Raw genomic sequence first — 25,391 nt, 5'->3', positions numbered from 1 at the left:
ACACACACACACACACACACACACACACACACACACACACACACACACACACACACACACACACAGTTACTCAGAGTCCCAACTATTACCAGTACTAATATACCTGAGCCCCAGTAAAAAATCTTCAAAAATATTTTTATTTAATGCTATTGCTTGTGTTGTCTCTATTTTTTTAGGTAATAAAAATATTTTCTGACTTTAAGTAAAGTCACGTGAAATATAAGATTTATAATACACATATGAAATTCATTTTAATTTTTTGTGATTTAAAAAAATATTAATTTATTATTTTTTAATACTAAAAGTAATTATTTAAAAACAAACAAAAAAAACATAATTACAATTTATGTGCGATTTAAACGAATGAATATTTATATGAAATTTTTGTTTTTCAATTATTTTTTAGTGCATAATATTATCGATTCAAATCGGGAAAACTGTATGATTTCATCGTTATTATTGCTTATTGATAACATAAAACACATTTGAGATAAACTTGATTTTTAAAAGTTTATAAAAAATTGTTTACTTCGCATGTGTTTCAAAAGGTAAATATTTTATTCATTTATTTTTTTATTAATATTAAATTTTTATTTAAAATTTATTTACCAATTATTTATAAAAATATTTGTTGTTGTTTTGTGATTTATTATCATATGTTTTTATATATGGCTTCAAATATTACTGTTTTAAAAAAAAAGTTTGTATTTTACTTTTATATGTTAATGTGTTTTTAAATTTAAATAATTTTACAATAAGAAAACATAATTAATTTCTTTTACATAAAAATTAATATTGAATTGGATTTCAGTTAAGAAATTTAGTATATGTTTTAAAAGTAATAGATTTGTTGATAATATACAATAGATTATTAGTTAACAAAACTTATATAATGAAAATCTTATATTTAATAAAAAGTTAATCCATTAATTATAAATAGATTTTATATTATTGTTACATAAACTAACAGTATATTTTTTTAGTAATTTATAAATATAATTTATTAGTATTATTTAATTTTCTTTATTAATAACCAATGCATGAAATTTCAATTTATTTAGCTATTGAATTGAATTAATGTATTATTATTAATATTATAATAAATTGCAAAACAAGGAGATATTTATTTAAACTTAAAATATATGTTAGATAATTGTTAAAAAAAATTGTAATATTATGTAATTTTTACATTAAACTTAGAGACTAAGAAAGTTTTAATTATATATTTATTTTGTAAATAATGTTTAATTTATTGAGTAAATTAATTAGAAAATTATAAAAACATATAAAATACTTAATTTTTTCAATGACTAAAAAACATGATTTGCTCCCTAACTATTAAAACTAATATTTAAACATTTTTTGAGTATGTATTTAATATTAAACTTGTTTTTTTGTATCATATTTTTATTAATAATAAATGAAAGCATTTATAAAATTTGATTTGTAAAGATTTAATAAGTAATTATTATTCATAAAATAATAAGTTTTTTTTGGTATTATTTTATCTTTTTAATGTTATAACTATTAATTCAACTCAATAGATTTTTTATACATAATGTAATTAAATGAAACAATATGTTTATTTATTTTTTTTGAATAATACTAAATACAATTTTTTGATAAATAGTTTATAACATAAATGCATAGAAAATAAATCATATATTTTAATAAAAAGTCGGAAAACTTTATTTGTTATTTTAAATAGATATTAAGAAAATTATTATTTATTTATAAAAAAAAATATAAATAAAATTAATTTTAAACACAATACTCATAATACTTGTTATGAGTTGTAACGCATGCTTTTTATTGTAATTATTTGAATTTTTTCAGTGACAATATGCTAACAATTTTAAAGGTGTTTATTGTTTTGTTTTTCTCTCTGCAATACATTTGCAAGTATTTGTTGCTTTCATAATAATAATCATGAATTAAAAAGAAAAGCCTTTTGACAAAAAACATTTTACAAATAAATCTATGAATAATAACAATATATAATCATTACTTATATTTTGTTATTTATTTTTAATAATGTTTTCAAAAGATATTTATTCATTGATAGTAAAGCAGTGATTATAACGCACTAAAATACTACAAAAAAATATGGTTACATCCCTGTCCTCTAGCCGTCCCTATCATTATATTCAAGTGGTCTCACCATAGGGTGTGAAACATTTAAAAGAAAAACCATTTTTAGGCAATACTTATTCAAAAAAATGATTGCAATAATATTTAAATGTTTGACCACTTGTGAGCCGTTTTGTTGGGTCTGTCAGTTAATATTAATTTATGAGTATTAATATAAATAATCTCAATATATATATATATATTAAACATTTAGGACATTATATTTATCATAAAACGAAAGCTATAAAAAACACTTACAATTAATTTAAAAATAAAACATAATTTTAAGAAACAAAACAACAACGAAAACATAGAGAATATATAAATGATTTGATTTTTATCTATTGAGTGCTTTTCGATTAATACAATTTGTTTAATGAGAAAAAATTTGCTCATAAATTGTTATTGCAAATCATGTTTACAATATATTACCTGTATATCTAAAAGTACAGTATATTATATTATATAATGCCATATAATGCATATCCTATTGTTAATAAGTTATATACATATATTTGTAATGTATTTTTTTATAAACAGATAAGAAAAATTCTAATTTATTAGTTTTTTTGCCTGTTTTTTATTATTCAATACATTAAAAGCAATTTTGTTTGTTTGTTGCGATCACTCCCAACAAGAGAGAGAGAGAGAGAGAGAGAGAGAGAGAGAGAGAGAGAGAGAGAGAGAGAGAGAGAGAGATAGAGACTGACTCTCCTATTTTGTGAACATAACTTCATAGTATTACAATACAAATACTATTAAATATAACAGTTAAGTAATTTTTTTGCAAAATGCTATTTAAAAAAATAAAATACCAGACAATAGTTTGTGTGTGTGTGTGTGATGAATAGCGAGAAAAAATACTATAATATTGAGTTATCAGACAATAAACATTAATTATTATATAATTATTTCAATTTTTCTTTATTTGAACAAATTTATTTAAATTGAATGCATTGTGTTTAACACAAAAATATAATTCAAATAATAGTTTGCAAATGTTTTTTTCTGGTAGTGATTTGCATTTACATTGTATATAATACACAAATAGATGGTATTATTATTATAAATCGGTGACAAAGATAATTCAAACAGTTTTTTCTGAATTACTTAATATTATGTTTAGTTTAATAGAAAAGTATATATATGTTTGTAAATAATATTATTATCACTATATATAATGTTTGACTGGTTTAATATTATGACTTTAGATGTCCAACAAACAAGTGATTTGATGTAAGCTCAGGTATATACAGGTATTTTCAAAACTTTTAGTGATACCTAAATAAATGCAACATTTTTTATAGTTTGTTTTTATTTCAAGTTATTAAATTACAAATATAAATTTATATATATATATATATATATTTGTAATTTAATATAATATTTAAACGTAGATCTTATGATAATAAGCTAAAAATTATTGAAGAAAATATCTAAGTTTTTGTCGCCCAAATTATATACCTATAATTAGTATCTCTGTGTGAGTGTAGGAAACGGTGCACTCATTGACACCCTTTCCGTCACTTTCTTTATGAAAAATATCAAAAAAAATTGTTTTACTCAGTATTTAACACAACAACACTCCAGGTGTTCATCAAATTAGTTACAAACATAAATGAGAGTCAAATTTTTTTTTTTAGTTAAAAGGGGTCTAAGTTTTTACAGTTATCAGCAATTTGTATGAATCAATGCATCGATAGTTACACAAATACACAGAGATATACTGTACTTAAAATAAATTTTTTGTTACTGTTTTTTAAAAAAATATATAATAATAATCAGATGATTGAAGCAATAATTTGTGCGATAAATTATAAACCATTTGAACAAAAAATATATTTGAAAAGTCCGGCCGTTCAGACACACAAAAAGGCAGTGATTTTGTTGTCTGCTTTGAAATTTCAATAATGATGTATTAGATGAGAGATATATTGGATGTTATACTCAATATAAGGTATACTTTCCATACACTGAATATGTATGGCATTTACAGTATATATACAGTATATATAGTTAAAAACTAAACTCATTTGGCTATTATTTAGTGAATGACTTGAGTCTCTCGCACTTAAAGCACTTACATATTAAATATTGTAATAATATTTTAAAATGCATTTTTCTCACAACTATGCCATCAATAATGTAATAGTCTATTGTCTGTTTTTGGCGTTATGTTTATTATTAAGATTATTAATATAAGAAATTGAAAATAATAACATAATAAGATTGAAAGTTATTGGACCTTAAGTTTTGCATATATATACTGACTGTTGTTGTTAGCACTAGTCTATCAAACAAATGTCAAATTTTTGTACTCAAACTTATTTCACATGTTTTTCTAACATATAATTCCCCGACAAGACTATCGGCTAAAATATTTTAAGTTTTTTTTATTATTATAATAAAAATAAACTAATTTTAAGCACTTATATGAACAGCAATAGAAACAATTGAATATTAGACTGTAAAAACTTATTTGAATTCAGTAATTGTATAACAATTTTTGAAAACAATCTTTTAATGTTATAAAAATAAAATACAATTAGTTGTCGACTTTAAACAATTTGATGAAAACTATACAAATTATATTTTATTATTATAAATAACTATAATATGACATTAAACATATTGTATTGATGAGCTAATACAATATTGGATTAAAATTATCTATTATACTGTATGAAAAATACTGAATTAAATAATATTAGATTTAAAATTATAATAAAAACAATTAATCATCAGAAAAGCTAATAAATAAATATTATTATCATTTTTTTGAATTATTAACTCTTGAAAGTTATACAAATAATTTGTTTTTATATTATAAATTAATAGCGAAAAAAAACATTTAAAAAAATTTTTACGCAAACATTTCGAGAGCGGATCTTAACTGAAAACTTGTGATTTAACGATATTATAAAAAATAAATAAATAATAAACATAAATAATATTTATAATGCTAATAAAAAATACAAGTTTAAAATATTAATATAATTTAATAAATAATACTGTATATTTAATGCAATAATTTTATGACTAAATTTGCATTTATTTTTATGATCTAAATTCGTGAAAAAGTAATTTTTTCAAACAATTATACAAAATATATAATTTACATAATATAGCAATAAAAAGACCAATTTAGCCAATATTTCACTGTCAACAATACATAGTATTTATATTAAATATTAATAATTCATAATAATTTATTTTATACTAAAATGTCTATAATAAATAATTTTATTATTTTAATAGTTTTGTTTATTAAAACTTTAATACAATTATAAATATAAGAATAAATTTAAAAAGAAAACAAAATGCTATTAGTTTTATTAAAAATTTATAGATAAGTCAATTATTGTTGATTTATTGTTAATATTTTTTTCATGATCTAATATCACAAAAATTTTAATAAATTATTAGTAAAGATAACAATCTATTTTAAATTAAGGTTTTTTTATTTTGAATAAATTATTTGGTTTAATATTGAACATTAGTTTATCTATATAGGATTTTATCAAACAAAGTTTAAGCAGTTTCTCAAATTGATATATTTTTAATTTGGAAAAAATATTTTATAATTACTACCGTAATTAAAAAACTGCTTAAAGCTATGAATAATAAGTAATTATTATAATTAATAATTAAAATATTTATAATTATATATAATTTTAATAAATAAATATATATATATAGAAATTGATAATCGTTTAAAATATTTTAAACCATTTATATGTTTAAATTATTTAAATACTTCACTTTTTAAGATTGATTATTTAAACTAAAAAGTGACTATAAATTAAGTGTTTTAAAACAAATTATTTTGATTTTTAATTAGTATTTAAATGATTAATCTAATAAGTAATCAATTTTATTGTTGTTTAATTTTGACAATTTTTTATAATAACTCATACGATTACAATAAGTTAAAATCTGTAAGTAAATTAATTAAAAATATTATTTAACAAATATTTTAATAAATCTTTTTAACGATTGTACAGTTTATATATAATTTATATTTATATATATTGATAAATAAAAATAATACATTATTTATTATGTTAAACTAAAATTATTTTTATTATTTTATTTAAATACTAAACTTATATAATATTGTTATATAATAATAATAATAAAAAGAAAAACTAATTTTATAAATATATTTAAAAAACACAATTTTCATTGACATCATTCAAAAAGGACGTCCATATTTTAATTAGTATTTTTGATTTACTAAAAAACCTTAAATAACTTTCATATAAGTTTAAGTTTAATAAATATTTTTGATAGTTATTATAATTTTTGGACCAAATTTTTTAAGCAAAACTTTTATTTTATTGATTGTGTAACTAATTATATGTAACCAAATTGACAGTCACTGAATACTAAAAAATTATTAATCATTTAGAAAATAATTGAAAAAATATTTTTATATTTTGCCTTCAAATAATAATTAATAATTCATATAATCAATTTAAATTTGTCTGATAATTTTGTTAAATTTTGTATTTATATTATTAAAGTCTAGAGAGAGAGAGAGAGAGAGAGAGAGAGAGATTACAACAAACTATTTGATGAATATTAAAAAATATTATAAAAATATTTGAGAGAAAGTCTAGATTTTGATAAATTATTTGAACATTTTTTGAACAAAATTGGATTTTTAAATAAAATATCATTATATCTGTTGATCATAAAATTTATTTATACATTCGTACAATAAATGAATAATACAGATATTTTTTTGCTTAATTTTTTAAAAATGATTTTTAATGAATTTAAATTCAAGGATTCGGCAATTTTCACAAAATTATCTAAATTTTTATATTTAAATAATTAAATTTTTTTTAACTATAAATAATATATTGATAAATCTATTAATTTTTAACGCTTAACTGTAGTTTTTAATGTATTAAATTTTGAATAAAAATATTGAATAATAAAAATTAGTTGTTTATAAAATGTTATATTTTTTTGTAGTTTAGAAATTAAATGTTAATATACAGAAAATTAGCAATTATTTTGTTTTTATACTTATAAACAATAAAAATTTCAACCATTAATGCAACTTAAACGAGAGTACCGGTGCTTTGAATTATTATGTAAAAATTTGGTCCATCGATAGACTCATATCACGAGCTCATAGATCATCTCTCTTTCGAGAAACAGATTCGCCTCAACATTATAATACCTGTGCTCTGATGAGAACATATATTCAATTTTTTTCGGCACTTATTATGCAAATTATCGCAGATTTAAATTATTTTTCTATTATTTAAGGCCAACACACAATTTTTTTCATACAAATTTTATGCTAATTAAACATTTTTTTCTAACTAACATTCATATAAATTTATATATACTATATATATATATATAAGTAGAGTGTGTGGAGTACTGGCTTTTAAATAAAAAATTACATATTTGTATATAAAAAGCATATAATGATTTCAATAATTTTCTCATTTATTTAATACCTATAATAACTTTTTTTTAAATATATATTATATTTATCTTTATTTATAGCTACAACCATATAGTGGGAGGACTTATTTTTTAAGGCAAACGAGAAAAGTGAGGCAAATGATAAATATAAGAGAAAAAACATTTAATTTAATTTAATAATTTATATCTTTTTTTGACTGTTTTCGGTCTAAAATCTAAATAATAATTATTATAATGTTTAAAAAATATATCTATTATTTTAATATATACATTGTGTTAAAGTTTACACAATATTTACATTTATCCTTCAGTTTAATGAACTTTAAACTCGCTATTTATTTAATTATATTGTAACGTATATATATATATATATATATATAAATAATTAAAGTATATAACATTAAAAGTTAGGTATTTTTAAAATAATTTTTTTGTTTTATTTTAAATATAGTCATATTTTTAATAGATTTATTATGTGTGTGAATGATTGCAAATCTATGAGTGAGTGAATAAAAATAACGAGAGAGAGAGAGAGAGAGAGAAAGAGAGCTAATAAGGGAATGCCTTATGAATTATATGGCACATCATAATTAAGTGGCGGTAAATAAAATCAAAATAAAACAACAAAAATAAAATGACTTATTGTTGAATTCACGGCTATATTGAGTATAAGTTGTTTGAAAAAAGTGTTGTCTAGAGTTGAGACTCAACATCATTAGCCTATCTCCACACCAATCAGTCACTCAATTATTATTGCAAAAACACCTCTTCTTTACTCTTAATTTACACATTTTTATATTAAATAGCAATACATTTAAACCATTGACTTATTATTTACTCACATCTCTCTCTCTCTCTCTCTCTCTCTCTCTCTCTCTCTCATGTAATACACGACATCTGATAGCACCTAAAAACATATGATCTGAAATCTGGTGTTAATTTGTAAATTAATGGCAGTTGTGTGGCACCAACTGATCATCTAAACAGACTTTACTTACTATATTCTCACACAATATTAAGCTATGAGTAGCTCAGGTACTCTTGAGTTGTGTGTCACACCTTCTCTCATATCTCTCTCTCTCTCTCTCTCTCATCACAACTTGATATTACTTGAGTTCGTGCCATTAAAATGATTGAGATATGATTTGAAAGATGATTACAAATGTTTAAAATAAGAAAGAGATGAGAGAAAACAGAGAGAGAGAGAGAGAGAGAGAGAGAGAGAGAGAGAGAGAGAGAGAGAGAGAGAGAGAGAGAGAGAGAGAGAGAGAGAGAGAGACAGTATATACTCTGTATTTATGGTATAAACTTAAAAAGATTGGTTAACCGACATAACCCACTGAAAACCCGCCAGTTTCTCATCACTTATATATATAGATGTATATAATATTATATTATTAGTAATATTATTATTAATAAAGAAAAGCTCATCCATTAAAAAGTGATGAACACGTCGTTTAAAGTGTTAAAGGGAAAGAAAATTTTATTATTATTTTTTACATATATTTTGCTTTTTAAACGTTACTTTATTATATACTACAGGTGCCCAATGCCGGTATGCTGTTTCTCACGTGAATCTATGATGGGTTATTAGCTTTTAAATAATTGCAATGTTTATGTATAATATCATTTATTTAAGTAACCAGTTATTTAAATAATTAAAAGTCAATGTCTACTAAATAATATTTTATTAGACATTAATATTTTTTACAGAGTATTAAATCTAAATCCTATTACTGAAATAAATTAGTAAAAATATTTTTACAAAATTAACTAAATTTTAAATAACATTTATTTAAAAATGTTTTTTTATATTAATTATATTTATATTATTATAATAGGATATAACATATATGCTTTAAATTAATTTGTTTAAGCTATTAATATAAATAGGTTGCAAATTATTATTTATTACTTGTTTCGATAAAATTAACTGACAGTATATTTATTACAATTACTATTGTTGTATAGTATTTATATAAATTTATATATAATTGTATAACATTTTTCATCAGATCAGTGGGGGTTTTTAAGTCTAGTGTTAACCCAATCGATCCTATAATTTATTGTTTAACTATAGTTTCGTGAAAATCCGATTAATTTAATGCTCTAAACTATAGTAATATTTGTTATATCGTTCATTAAATAGCACTTTATATTTGTTTAGTTTTTCTTGAAAACAAAAAAACAAATTGATTATAGTTTAATGAATATTAAGTAACTAAAAGTTAAAAATAAATAAAAGCAAATAAAAACCAAAACCAGTGTTTATGATAACTATTTGATTACATTTTGATTGCTCTTAAAAGAGATATTATTTTTCAATTCTTATTTTTATAGGTTTTTCTTGTTATAAGAATTTCATAAAAAATAACAAAATATTTATTTATTTTTCTGTTATGAATATGTTTTATGTGTATTATAAAGTTGTTTCTTACATTTGTATCCAAAATATAAAAATAAAAAAACACTATTCATATACAGTAAATGCATATACAGTATACTGAATGCCGGAATGTGTGGGCACAGGTAGATACTGTTTTTAATATATTTTTTGTTTATATGCATACAATATTTGTAAATGTCTGGTTAAATAAAATTAATTTATTAATTAAACACATCGTTAATATAAATATATAATAATACAGTATATATATATGAAAAATTCAATTGTATGTGTGATAAAAAATGATTATAAAATGTTTAAAAGAATAATAATAATAATAGCAACAATTATATATTTATTTTATTAAAATAATAATAACTAATAATAAAATTTTTAAAAAACTTTATTTGAAAATCAAATTTATTTAATATTATATTAAATATAATTTATTATTGCCGACAATATAAACGACTTTTTTCAATAAAATTATTAGCTTATCAAACAATATAAAAAATATTACAACATTAATTACAACAAAAATATTTCTCGTTTTAAAATAAATATTAAGTACTTATAGTATATATAATATACAGTCTTTTGTTGTTTTAATTACAAAATAATAATATAGCGAATGTAATATAAATTGAGTAAATTATGTAATAATTTATTGTAATTTTTTAGTTTATTTTTTATTGCTAATATTGTTACTAATAATAATATACATATATATGAGATCTAAAAGGAAATCCGCCAAAAAAAAGTTTATGTATATATAAAATATATAGTTTTATCACTCCTCGCGCCCATCCTTTCACCAAAAAGTGTATATCAAATATATGAGAGATTTATGTTAACAATTATATTGTAATTTGTATTTTAATGAATACACAAATGAGTTTTTTTTAATTATTGTTTTTAACTGTTTACTAAATGTGGTTTTATTATATAGAATATTGATTCAAATATATTATTATTATTTATTATTTACAGTACAATAATCTTTTAATATTTTAATAGATTTTTGGAAATTATGTTATGAATTCGTAAAAGTTTAAACTTTTAAATATATATAATTATAAATACCTTTTATTATACATTTTGTTTTAACTTTTTATGTATTTATTTGATGTACTGTAATTTGATTTTCAAAATTTTATTTATGATTTTACAGTAAAATATTTTTATTGTGTTTTATAGAATTAAATTATAAATTATTAAATAAAATTAGTTAAATAAAAAATTAAATAATTCAAAACAAATGATTTATTTGATTGTTAATAACAAGAAAAAAACATTTTAAGGTAATATTAATATTTTATATACAATTAAATTTATGTTATTCTTAAAACAATTAATTTTGATTTGATTTGATTTTAAATGTAAATTATTGTAATTGTATTATAAGAAATTAAAATGTTTAGTTAAATATGTTTAATAGAATAGACATATTTTTTACTTATGATTATTTGCTAAATAGTTTGCTAATATTTAATTAATTATTTATTATAAATTAATAGTATTTGTTAATTATTTGTATTTAAGGATATTATTATAATTTGTAAGATATTATAATTAATTATATCCCATATCTGTATTTATTGCAAAACAACTAGATTTTAAATTATGATTTTATCTTTACCAGCAAACGATTCGTAACAATATTATTACAATTTTATTTAAATTTTAAGTTATTATTTTTAAAAAATATATAATAAGTATTAAAAATTGAGACATACAGACATTGTTATAATATCTATATATTTAAAATAATAAATAACATTTAAAATACTTTTTTAAATCTATACTTATTTATTGATGCACAGGTAGTCTTATTTTTTGTGACTATTCATGACATTTAAATTAATTGCAAAATCTCATAAAATAAAAGTTAATTTTATTTATTTATTTAAATAGTAAAGATCATATAAATTATAAAAATAATACTTAAAAATTATGATCATTTATGACCTCAATAACAGTATTAAATGTTTGGTTTCGCATTTTAGTTAGACATTTAAATGTAAATTTAATTTAGTTATTTGCAAATTAATACATCCATAAACTACTTTTCAAATTTAATATAATTTCCATATATTTATTTTAACACTAATGTGTGGCAAATACATATAAAAAAGCCAACTTATTTATTAAATAAATTTAAAATTATTAAAAACATTTTCACGAATAGTTAGTATTGCTCAAAATAAAATTTTAAGTAAAGTTAATAGTATTAAAAAATTTGTTTACATAATTATTTAGACAAATGATATGCAAATTATAACCCAATTATTTATAAATAAGTTTACGACAAATCAAACAATTTATGTAAAAATTTTCAATACAAAGACTGGTATTATTATGCTGTCTATGGAAAGGTATTATTATTATTATTAGTGCATTCAATTGAATGTTATTTATATAATTTTTTTAGTAAAAATATTTCTCACATGAGTATTATTATTAGTGATTCACAAAAATATTATTTATTTTTTTTTTTGAAAAAAAACAACTGAATAGACAACAAAAATATTTTGTTTATTATATAAGGTCTGACTGACTGACTGAGGCCAGTGATCACTTGGGTATCAGCCCATAGAGCTCACACACGGCGTTACACAACTTATGCCAGACATTAGTGTTGGTTGTCATACATCGGTGAAAGACATATTGCATATATAAAAGCGCATATAAAGTCATATTTTATTTTATTTTTTCCATATCCTCTTCAATATAAATAATAAGTGTGTGTGTGATTGAAAAAAAATCAAATCAAAAAAGTGAGATCACATAAAAAAGTGGTTAAATAATTGTAACGCATCGTCGCATGAAAATTAGTGTTCAATACATAATTTACTATACATTACAATACATACATAAACCAGTTGTGAACTAAACTTTTTTTGATTTGAAAATTTATTTCAATAGATGAACACACTTTCCACATGTGTGTGTGTGTTATAAATTATGCCATACATATGCCATAACAGTATCTATGAGATATATTTTATGATGCATTGCATAATTGACTTTTACAATTTAAATGTATCAAAAAATTATTATAAAACCAACAAATACGCTGATGTTGGTCTCAATGATGGGAATTATGATTTTTTATATACATTTTTATGTATTGTTGTTATTATTTATTTTTTAAAATTTATAACAAAATATAACTTATGTTTAGTCATTTGGCAACAGTTTTGCGTAAAAGTATTTATTGTATAACAAAATCGACAAAAGCGATGTAATTGTATAAAATATAGTCCATTATCCATATCTTTAATCCATACTTGTATTATTTGAGATAATTAGTTAATTTTTTCTACTGAAAAAAGATATTTTTTCTAAATATATATATATATATATATATATATATATATATATATATATTTAGATTTTAAAATATTAGCAATTTTTGTTAATTTAAAAATAATCATTAATTAATAAATTAGAGTAATATTGCATATAATTATTATACTAAAGTACTGTTTATTTTACCTGCTTATATCTAGATAGATTATACAATAGGAAATAATTTTAAAAACATTTGCTTAAAAAAATCTAATTATATTTTGTTTTGTTTTTAATTAACCTATAAAACAATAACATATAATTTATTTTCTCAATGGTTTTAATTTATTTTAATATAAAAATAAATTATTAAAAACTACAATTTCGTGATACATATTCTCTAAACATAAAAATAATAGAATTGTTGTCATAATTAATATTTAATTTAAATTTAAGCAATAATTTAGTTTTAATTAATATTTTTTAGAACCGCTAATAAAAATAATTAATTTTATGATTTTTTCTCTCTAAACATTACAATCTTATTTCAAAGCAATTATTACTATGTATTACAATAGATTATATTGTTTTATTTTTATTTAATCAGTTGAGATCACAATTTAAATCCTATTATATTTTTAAGGCTTATCAATGAATTAAAAGATAAACAGAGATATAATTCATTTTATATTAATAAACAAATCATTGTTATATGATATCAAAATTATAGAATTATAATTAAACTTTATATCATAATATATTACTTAAGTTACTAATATTATATTAACTACTGTACAGTATTTGAATATATAGTGTATATACTATTGTTGGTTAAAATTGTAGTAAAAATTGGATACGAAACTGTCGTTTTAAGTGCGGGTGTGGCTAAAGGTATGAACCGACAGTTTTATACAATTTCTTTAGCAATAATAATAATTATTATTATTATAATATATTTTATTATTAAATGTCTGCGACAAATAATGTGTTAGTGAAAAAAAATTAATTAATATCAATAGTTAGTATACAACTAAATGTTGGGTTTGGGTGTCATTACTGGTGCTGTAAATGTAATGCCAATGTATTACAATATATTACAATATATAGTATTTAAAATAGAAATGTCTATAAATTTAAACAATCTTATGAATACTGGAAAGCAGTTTTAAATGAAACTAAGAGTGACATCAAAATCAATTGAAGCATTCAATTATATTTCCGGTGCCACATATATTCATGACCTACCTGTTCTCTATCTATGCACATGTATAGTACAGTATTATTTCACTGTCTCCTCAAAAATTGAGCTAATAGTGTTGTGTGGATAGTCTTATAAAAACTATTTATTTTTTTCTACACAACTATACACACTGTTTAATATATACTGTAAATTACTTTATGGCAGACATTTCATATGAATACAAATAACTTACTTTAAATTTGGTTATTATGTACTTAATCTACAATAATACTGCTACTAATTTGAATACTAAAAAAAATACATAAAAATTTATATTTTATGTGTCAGTCATTATACTGAATGATGTTTTGCTTATCTAATGTTCATTATCTTTCGTCTATAAGTTAATTTTTTACTATAAATATTGTTATATAATATAATAAAGTTATAATAAATATTGTAATATACAGTATGTCTCCTATTTGACTGTCTGTTATAAAGTCATCAAATTTATGAATAATTCACGATATTTTTACTATAAAAAAGTTAATATTTAATGTGTCAGCGAATATCACTTTTATTTGCTTTTCACTCAACCGTCTCATCATTTGTTAACAGAAATAATAATAAAAAAAAGATAAATCTTAAGCCACTTGTGATAGACATTTGACTACTTTAGTCTAATATAAACTCTAAAAAATTATTGTATAAATAGATTATTATTTAAATTTTTATAAAATAATAATATTCTTTGCGCTCTTTTATATAATATAAAGGAATAATTATTTTTATCACATGTCGTAAAATTTTTTTTACTCAATATTTGCAAATAAAGTTTCGGCAATAAATATATAATATTAATTTGTTTTGTTGTATTAATAAAAAAAAGTAATCAATTTTTTGCCGATTCTTTATGTAAATACAATTTTCCAAAATAGATAATTATAATAATACGTTAAATAATAATTATATTGAAACAACAAAGTTATAAAATAAAAATAATAGACACTCATCACAATGCATAATACAATGGAAATAATAAAAAATAAAAGTAATAATTATTATAACTTTAAAAATTGCTATATATTAGAAAATGTTGATAGAAATTGAATTACAGGCAACAATTTTAATAATAATAATAATAAGTAATAATTTATTATTAATAAAAAAATTTTTTTGTTAGTTTTCATATTATGTAAAAAGAATGGTAAATTAAAAATAAATAAATAAAAATTTAAACATCAATATTAAAAATAAAATTATAAAAAAACTAGTAAAACATTTTCATATAGTAAAGAGAGAGAGAGAGAGAGAGAGAGAGAGAGAGAGAGAGAGAGAGAGAGAGAGAGAGAGAGAGAAAGTTATTTAAATTGCTTTTGAAAATAATGTATTTGTTATATTAGTGTTAATAATAGAGTTTATTGTGATTATTATAAACGTTGGGACGGCTATTGAAGTGACGGATCCAATAGATAATAAGCTTAGAAAGCATTCAAGCAATGGGTTAACAATGAAAATCTCGGTACAAACATATGTTTTTTTTTATAAAAATACAATTAGTTAATTATCATTGATATACTGTATATAAATTTATTATTTGCTAATAGTTTTATATATATTTTATTTATGCATCAAATGGATCCGTCACTATATTAGTCTCTCTCACATAACGATAATCATTAGAAAGACATATATATCTATAGAAAAAATACTTTTAAAAATGCAAACGAAGGCTATTTTATTGGTTTGTTGGCCTCAGGCGCTAAACATAACTGAGCGGACGGTACATAACAATACGACTCGCAGTGTGTGTGTGTGTGTGTTGTGTACTCTCACCTCACATCCCGGCGCACACACATATTGTACAGACAGACACAACACAGTGAGAGAAATATGTAATTACAGTATTAGTTGTGAGTCTATCTCTTGAAGTGAATTAGTCTTATTTTTTTCTCTTTTTTTCTTTTTATTGATGAATAGCTTTTAACCTTTAGGTCTCATCCCTTTTAAAACCATTGTTATTAAGTTATAGGCATATGATTACAATAGCAGAATAAGCAATAGGTTTTCTACCATAGGATAACCTAACAGTGAGTGAGTGAATGAGTGAACGAGTGAGTGAGTGAGTGAGTGAGTGAGTGAGTGAGTGAGTGAGTGAGTGAGTGAGTGAGTGAGTGAGTGAGTGAGTGAGTGAGTGAGTGAGTGAGTGAGTGAGTGAGTGAGTGTGTGTGTGTGTGTGTGTGTGTGTGTGTGTGTGTGAGTGAGTGAGTGAGTTAGTGAGTGAGTGAGTGAGTTAGTGAGTGAGAGAGAGAGAGAGAGAGAGAGAGAGCACTTGAATCTCAATTTAAATTAGCTTTTCAATGGATTTATGATTGTTTGTTATAATTAGAGCCTTGAGTTTGTGTTAAATGCATATGAAATACGTGCATAAAAAACTACTTTAAGTGTTAAAAAACTTTTTTTTATACATTAATGTTAAAAAAATAATAATTAGGTAGAGCTTACTATTATAATTTGTTAATACAAATTGAAGTAAAATATGTAGTTTATGTAGTCTAGTGTGTAATTATTTTAAGCAAATATTAAGTTTGCAAATTGTAATTTAAGTTTGCTTAAAAATGCAAAAATATTTTTTTTTAAATAAATAAATATTAAAAAGGAAGTGTTAAACATATACAAGATAAGCAATAATTTATGAAATTAGTGTTATAATTAATATAATTAATTTGGTATTGAATTTATTTATATTGTTTAATATATTAAATTAACAAAAACTTTAATCATATTTTTTATTTAATATTATAATTATAGTTAAATATTAAAGTTAGTTATAATTATATTTGCTTAAAATATCAGTTTACAGATTAGTTAATTAGTTAGACTATAGACATAAATACATTATTTTGATAGAGAGGAGACATTAAGTTTTCTGTGAAAAAAGTTTAATATAATTATTTTTTTGAAGATTTTATAGTTTATAAAAAAATGTTTTGTGATAAGTTTTTTTATAGCATTTATAATTGACATTTTAAAAGTCAATAGCATTTTAATTATTTTTGATTTCTGACTTTACATACATTGATATGAAGATGTTATGCTTTATATTAACCGATTTATATATATTTTTTATTATCACTGAATACAATAAATGAGTTCAAATTATACTATTTATTAAACATTAAGACTTTTTTAGACTAACTTTTTTTTACTGTATTTGTGGTTCAGTGATTGTGCGGTTTTATTAAATATTTTTGATAATATTATTATAGTGTGTATGTATGTATTAAAGTTTAGATTTAAAATAATTTAACTTATAATCATTTATTTTGGCTAATAATGTTTGAATATTTTTTGTGTTTAACATTCAGAGTATTAAATTATTTTGATGATCACCATAAACGAGCTTATCATTGATTTTGTTTATCATCACATTTTTATTCAATATTCACCATTTATAAGGTATGTTAAATTTTTATAATTAATTAAATTTAATGTAGCTAAAATAAACTATAAATATTTATCTTATATATAATTAAGTTTATAAAAAAAAGATAAGACACCTTGGTCATTGTGTTTTTATAAAAAAATTATACAATATATATAAATATTCACGTTAGCCATAAAATTGTTTAATATAATACAATTGAATTATTTTTTACTTTACATTAAATTAAAGTTTAAATTACAATATAAATGGTATTGAAGCGCAACATAAATGACCAGAAGTTTATGTTTGACTAATGTTTTGAAATGAAATAAATTATATAAAAATATTGAAAGAAAGACCACCAATGAAGTGAAAAATATTACTACTTTTTATGTTCAGTTCCTATATTTTTATATAAATTTTACTTTTTTAATAATTTTATATACAATTAATGTGTTTTTTGGCTATTATGTTAAACTCGATTATCACTATTATCAACGTATAGTCTATCTTTGTATAAATTATTTATATAAATATTATATATAAAAATTGAAAAAAAACTTGATATATTTATTACTTAACTTTGATATAATTTGTATATTAAAGAAAAATACGAAATAATTTTTATTTAACATAATTAATAATTAGTGTGAAAAATTTTAATGCTTAGCAAACTTTTATTTTAGAAAAGTTATTATTATTTTTATTTTTATTAAAACAATTTAATTTAATAGACTATTTAGTAGTTTATTATTAAAAATTTTTGAACAAAATGTTTATATTATATATTAATATGTTTTAGCTAATTCATGTAGTGTTTGTTTACCTTGAAAATAATGTTTAATTCAATAAAATGAATTATGTTTATCTAAATAATGACATTAATAAGTAAATAATATGTCAGGAAATGCTATATAATTAAGTTCATTAACATTCACTAAATAATCGTTTTTGTGTTAAATATTTTTTATTTAATATTTTATACGATTTTTAAATTTAAAATCTAAATATTGATATACAATAATTATGACAATAAAATTGTTTTGTTTGTTTTTAAAACAAAAAAAACTTTATTGACTTAAAAATATAAAATCAAACAAATTTGAATAAAATCTAATGTACAGAAAATTGTTTAAAATACTTTTGTGGTTAAATGATTGTGTTTTATATTTATTTTTATTTTGGTTGTAATGTGATATTTAATAGTAGTTATATTTAATAGAAATGATATGATATTAATGTAATTTTGCTTAAACCCTACAATTTAATGGATGTTTTACGTTACTGTAAGTATCGCATATAATGTAAACTTTTTCTAAACAGTACAACAAAAAACAACAAAAATTAAAAAACAAAATATAAAATTTATTTTAAGAGTAAAAACAAAAAAAAGTGTTGACATTAAGTAGTCGTTAAATTTTTTGATACTTAATGTTTAACATATATTAACTTTTTTAAACAAGAAAAATATATATTTAATGTTTATTTAACAATAATAATAATAATCTATTTAAACGTATAATTATTTATATTTTTACTAAATTATTGCGGTTTTTATAATTTTTTGTTTGTTTTTAACTAATTAATATTAATTATTGAATTAAATTTATATTTTTAATACTCTTTTTTGTATTGAATTTTATTTATTTATATTAAATAATTGCAAAAATAATTGTAAGAATTAATATAAAAAATAATAGTAGTTTTTTCAAATAAATCTTTTTTTTAATAATACAATATATTTTTTGATTTACTTCAATGAATAATCATTTGCTTTTCTTTCAATACATATTTGTATTAATAATTTTTTCGATACAATTGTTTGCCATATATTTCTGATAATTTCAAATTCCAGTATAAAATAACTTACGATTAGTAATGCATAACCAGAAGCTATATAAACTATCTATTGTTACCAAAATTTATATTATATTTATATTTAAAAAAATAAAATAAATTGTGATTCAAATGGTTGTATAATTGTGTGCACTCATTGTGCACAACATTTGTATACCGATATATATACAGTATATATATATATATATATATAAATAAAAATCATATTTAACGTTTTTATTTAAAAAAAGATATAAAAATCTTTTCTCATTGAATATTAAATAAAAAATAAACATAAAATCATAAATTCATGACATTTCCAGTCATAAATGCGATTAAAATATAGAGTTAAAAAATATTTAAAATTCAATGCAATATTTTAAAAACTCTATAAATAAACATTTACTGTATCCATAGGTTTCAACAATTTGAAAATGTTAATTGGTTATTCAAATATTACACAGTATATATTAGGCAATTTTATACTGTATGTATAATATGTATAAATAAACAGTATATCAGTATATACTGTAGATTTTTTTACATCAAAAAACTGATACAAAGTGATACATATTGTTTATAAAATTAAATAAAATATATGTATGTTTTCCAAAAAATAAAAAGAGATTATTGTTGTTATTAAAATAAATGAGATATTTGTTTATAATATGTAGAAAATATGAAATGATTTTCAAAAAATTAAAGTTCATTTTTAGCACCAGTCTAGTAGTTGTCTACCATTTGAATAATACAAATACATTCATTATTATTATAATATAATAATTTTCTTATACGATATTTTACGAAAATATAGTTGAAATATTTTTTTAATGAAAATATTTTTTTAAATAATTTCTTTTAAAAAAATTAAACCACATTTATATAATTTTTACTTAAATGGGAAATTTTGTTGAGAATTTTTTTTTATATTCAAGGATTACTAATTATATAATATGAATAACATTTATTAATAGATAGTGCGGTTAATGATATCTTACTCTAAGATTATTTGTACAGTGATGTATAAACTTTTTATTATAATAACGATGAATATTTAAAGTCTAGAATATTGCGTTTATTTATAAATATAATTATTATCAATTTATAGGTAAATTAAATGTTTGAATAAAATTATATTAAAATTAAACTAGTAAATAACTATAATTAAGTTTGTTAAATGTTTTATAATTATAAAAAATAAATTATATTAAAATATTCTAATAGAATATATTTATATTATTAAAAATATTTGGGTAATTTTTTTCAAAAAAAAATAATGAGTTCTTAAATGTTTTAATGATAAACATTAAACATATTATTTAATAATATTAACAACATTTTAAAATTATCATTAATTACATGAGCGATAGTTTATTGATCAATGGCAGTATATGCTTAAATATGTTTATATCTAACCCTTTGGATATACTATATTACATACTGTACTAAACATATGATATATATTTTTTTAAATTGTAATCACTCGACACTAATGTGTTATCAGATTTGATGATATGATGTATGATGATAATTTTATTATTATTATTATTATATTTATATAAATAAATATATAATACTTATAATGTATTGTTGCTATAAAAAAATAAGTTTATTAAAAAAACAAAATATAATTCAAATTTTTAATTAATTTTTTTAAAAACCACGGAAATCAATTATTGGGTGTATAAAATATATTAAATAATACAAAAATTTTATTTTTTTAGTTTATTTAATAAATACAATTATTACATAATCGATGACATAATTAATTTTGGTTTATTTAAGAAAAAACTTGAATAATTATTTATTTTTTTCAAAATAAATAAAAGTTTTTTGTTGTTAATCTAAAGTAATTAATTAAAAAACAAGTCTGAAATTTATATGAAAAAAATTCCCAAATAAAAGACATTTACAGGCAATGACTTTAAGGGCTAAAAGATTTGTCGCGAAACGTGTCATTCATTATAAAAATATTTGATTTTATGTTTGATTTTTTTTATAATTTTTTCCCAAATATTTTATTATATAATTTTTATTGAATTTAATTTGCATTTAAAATATTTTATTTTAAATAAAGTGAAACATAAATTTTTTATTTCTTTAATTAATAATTAGTTATTTTATAACAAATCAATGACATATTTGACAAATAAAACAAAATTATCTTATTTTTTAACAAATATTTTTAAAAAATTCTTAGACAAATTTTGTAATTAAAATTATTATTATTACTGTATTATTATTATTATTTAGTCACGAAATTAGTAAATCTTTACATATATTTAGAGACGTTTTAGAAAACAGACTTTAAAATTATAGTTAAAAACATATGTCTAAAAAAAGATAACATAAATATCAATACATATTATTTTTATTATTCTGTATATAAAAAACTAAGGGCTCAGAGAAGTTAGAGAAAAATATTTTTTTTTGTGATAAATTAAATAATGAATTCAACTCTCAAATGTATGTCTTTAAGTAGTCTATAATTTCACAATCATATTATCTATTATTCAAGTCTACTATGTTTTTTGCCCAATAAATAATGTCTCATATAATTACCAACCATTGATCATAAGAGTTAAGCCTTAAAATTATAGTATTGATTTAAAAACAACTACACAACTATGCTATAAACACTTAGGTCTCTCTCTCTCCCAACTTATATACAATTGTATTGAGTTATGCCAATTGTAAGGGAAATACTTCAATAAATTAACATTATTTTAAATGAATGTATGCTTTAAGGCCTTAAATACACTAAACACTAGCTATAGTAGCGTTTCAGGTCTCCGTAAAGTATCCGGCGATTACTGTACCCCTATATATATATATACAGCATATAAATAATATATAATATAAGTGAACACAAGTGGCCATACCTTTCATGATTAGCGATATCCGCATTATATGTTAATTGTGTGCATTATTTTTTTATATTTTACTGTAAACATATTTAACATATGTGTTTAAATATTAATACTATTATATATTATAGAAATGTTTATACAACCAATAACTGAGAGTTGAATGGTTAAGTGTAATGTAGTAAAAAAAATGACCGGCAATTGACTAAACAATTGAATGACTAAAATGTTTTTTTAAACACTTAGCGTTTAGAATAAATCTAATCGTAAAAAAATATTTCTCAATATTTATAAACTGCTGCAAACAATGGCTAAAAATAATATGATATTTTGACTATTTTTTTATTGTTGTTTTGCAGCTATTTTACATTTGCAAACAACCTGTAAATTTATTTCTACACATATGCACGCATTCAAGCCATGACTTTAGTCTCAAACTTTTTAAGTTATCTTAAAATTTACGTTTTTTCAAGTCTATGCCAATACAGGTGGGGATGCCATGTGTGTGTGTGTGTGTTTGAAAGAGAGAGAGAGAGAGAGAGAGAGAGAGAGAGATAGATTATAATTGACTTAAACTATGTTCACATTTAGATTAACAGTTTTTAAATATAATATTATTACATAAAACATTTTTTAGTCATAAATAAAAAAACTTGACTTTTAATAATAAATAAATTGTATGCTTATTATAATTGTCAGTATTATCCAGTACTGTATGTGACCGACAACAACAAGAAAACATAAATTTGGATAAATACTTATATATATAATATTTTTTAATTATTATTTATATAACGAGATTTTATATAGGATATTATACATATATTAAAAAAGTAAATTATTAACTACAAGTAATTTATTTGCTTTATATTAAAAAAAACAACCATATTAACTAACTGATCCATGTTAATAGTATTTTATTATTATTATAATATCTATGCATATGTTAGAAGACATTTTGCAAAATAAAAATATTATTATAAATTGGGATCTCTGGGTAGTAACCACCTGTACCTAAGGTATGGGTCGATACGCCCTTAATTGGTGCCTCCATTAAAATGAGTGCACTTTTAATAAATTTGCATCAAATTAGATGCGAGGAATAAATATAGTTCAATACAAACGGTGTGTAATTGCAATGCATTTTCTGTTTGGTAGAGAAGCGGCTGTTCAGCGATAAATGGTTAGTCCCTTCCAGCCATTCATTCAAACCATAATTATATGCATTTGTTTTAAAAATATATTTATTTATTTATATATAATCTTATGTTTGCATTTTAATGTATGCCAGATATGATTTGCACACTATTTATACATACATTTCCATTACATATCCATTCTCTTATCGGGCAAAGACTTATTTAAAAATATTTATATAAATTTAATTTTTTGTATAAATAATTTCAATAAATCTCTCTCTCTCTCTCTCTTTCTCTCACTCTCTCTCTCTCTCTCTCTTTCTCTCTTTCTCTCTCTCTTTTTACTCACTCACTTTCTCAATCAATCAAATCAATCACATACTCTCAGTATTTAACATAATTTTATTATTTAATAAATACAGTATATATTTATGTAATTAATAAAATATAATACTGATATTTTTTATTAAATTTTTTTAGATAAATTAATAAAAGTAAAAATAATAGTAAAAATATTGATTATAATCTGCAAATTGTTTTTGATGTAAACATGTCAATTTTTTTTTATTTAAAAATTGTAATTTAATTTTTGAGTAAAACTACAGTTGAGAAAATTTTGTTATGATTTTCTAAATTTTGAAACCATGTATTTAGTATTAACTTTATACTGTATATACATATATAAAAACAAAATAGTAATCTAATCGTTCACTCAAACAGGCTTTCAATTTAGTTATAGCCATCATTTGATACGTTAACTGGAATTTTGATAATCAACTGATATATCACTTTAAGTGCAATAATACCGACAATATATATATATGAAGTTACATAAAATGTATGAAAAAAAACATACATAAAGGTTAACAAGCAATTCATATTACGCCCACTTTTCTCCCCTCCCGTTGTTCTCAACACATGTTAAACAAAATCAATTTAAAACAAAATTTCTTTGAATACATATACAGACAGACAGAGTCTCTTCATTTATATCACTAACACTTGAAAATAATAATGTATTGTAAAACCATTTGAATTTGATTTAACCGTCAATTATTGTCTGATTAAATCATATAATAAATATAAGACATCTAAATTAGTGTGATTTTGTACATCAAATTTATTATTTTTTGTTGACTTCAATTAATTTGTTTGCTATTAATAAAACATCCAATAACTTATATGATATATGAGATAATAATTTTTTAAAAATCTAATTGTATTTGTGATCTAAATTTATACACTAGAAGTAATTAATTTTAAATAAAGCTTAACATTTAACTGTGTTTATATATAAGTTAGCTATAATTATTGTAATTTTGTTTCAAATTATTTTTTAAATAACATTGCTATTTAGCTTTAATAGCTTTATAAATTATTTGTTTTTGAAAAAAATATTTGTGAATAAAAAATTTAACAAAAATCTAGTTTTTTTTTATAAATAAATATTATATTTTAGTTTTAATATGAAAACTAAATCATATTTTATTAACAATGTCTTATGTATTAAACTGTAACAAATTTATTTAATTAAATCTAATATTATATCAATATTTTATGTTTTAATATAATATAAGTAAATTAACTTTTATGAATTTACTTAAAATCAAGTTTTTTACTTTAATTACATGAATGCAAATAATTGATTAATACAAAAAAATAATGAAAATTTTTAAATAAATTTTTA

General features: G+C 20.2%; 1 protein-coding gene across 3 annotated transcripts in view; it reads left to right on the top strand.

Annotated features, from left to right (window-relative positions):
- The window catches only part of LOC128964841 (POU domain protein 2-like), a 111,980-nt gene that overhangs the window by 17,662 nt on the left and 68,927 nt on the right, over positions 1-25,391 (top strand). For 2 of the 3 annotated variants that reach the window (XM_054311489.1, XM_054311486.1), the window contains exons 2-4: positions 407-548; positions 7,660-7,707; positions 17,804-17,894. The gene's annotated coding sequence lies outside the window, so the exon portion shown is untranslated. The remainder of the gene's footprint in view (positions 1-406; positions 549-7,659; positions 7,708-17,803; positions 17,895-25,391) is intronic. The other variant, XM_054311487.1, reaches the window with a different exon arrangement.

The sequence above is a fragment of the Oppia nitens genome, unplaced genomic scaffold (assembly GCF_028296485.1).
Source record: "Oppia nitens isolate AA-2021 unplaced genomic scaffold, nextdenovo-longstitch-racon4-pilon3 scaffold9_pilon_pilon_pilon, whole genome shotgun sequence".
In the NCBI taxonomy this organism is placed as follows: Eukaryota; Metazoa; Arthropoda; class Arachnida; order Sarcoptiformes; family Oppiidae; genus Oppia; species Oppia nitens.
Note: the sequence above shows the minus strand (reverse complement) of the source record. Positions and strands in the feature narration are given on the sequence as shown.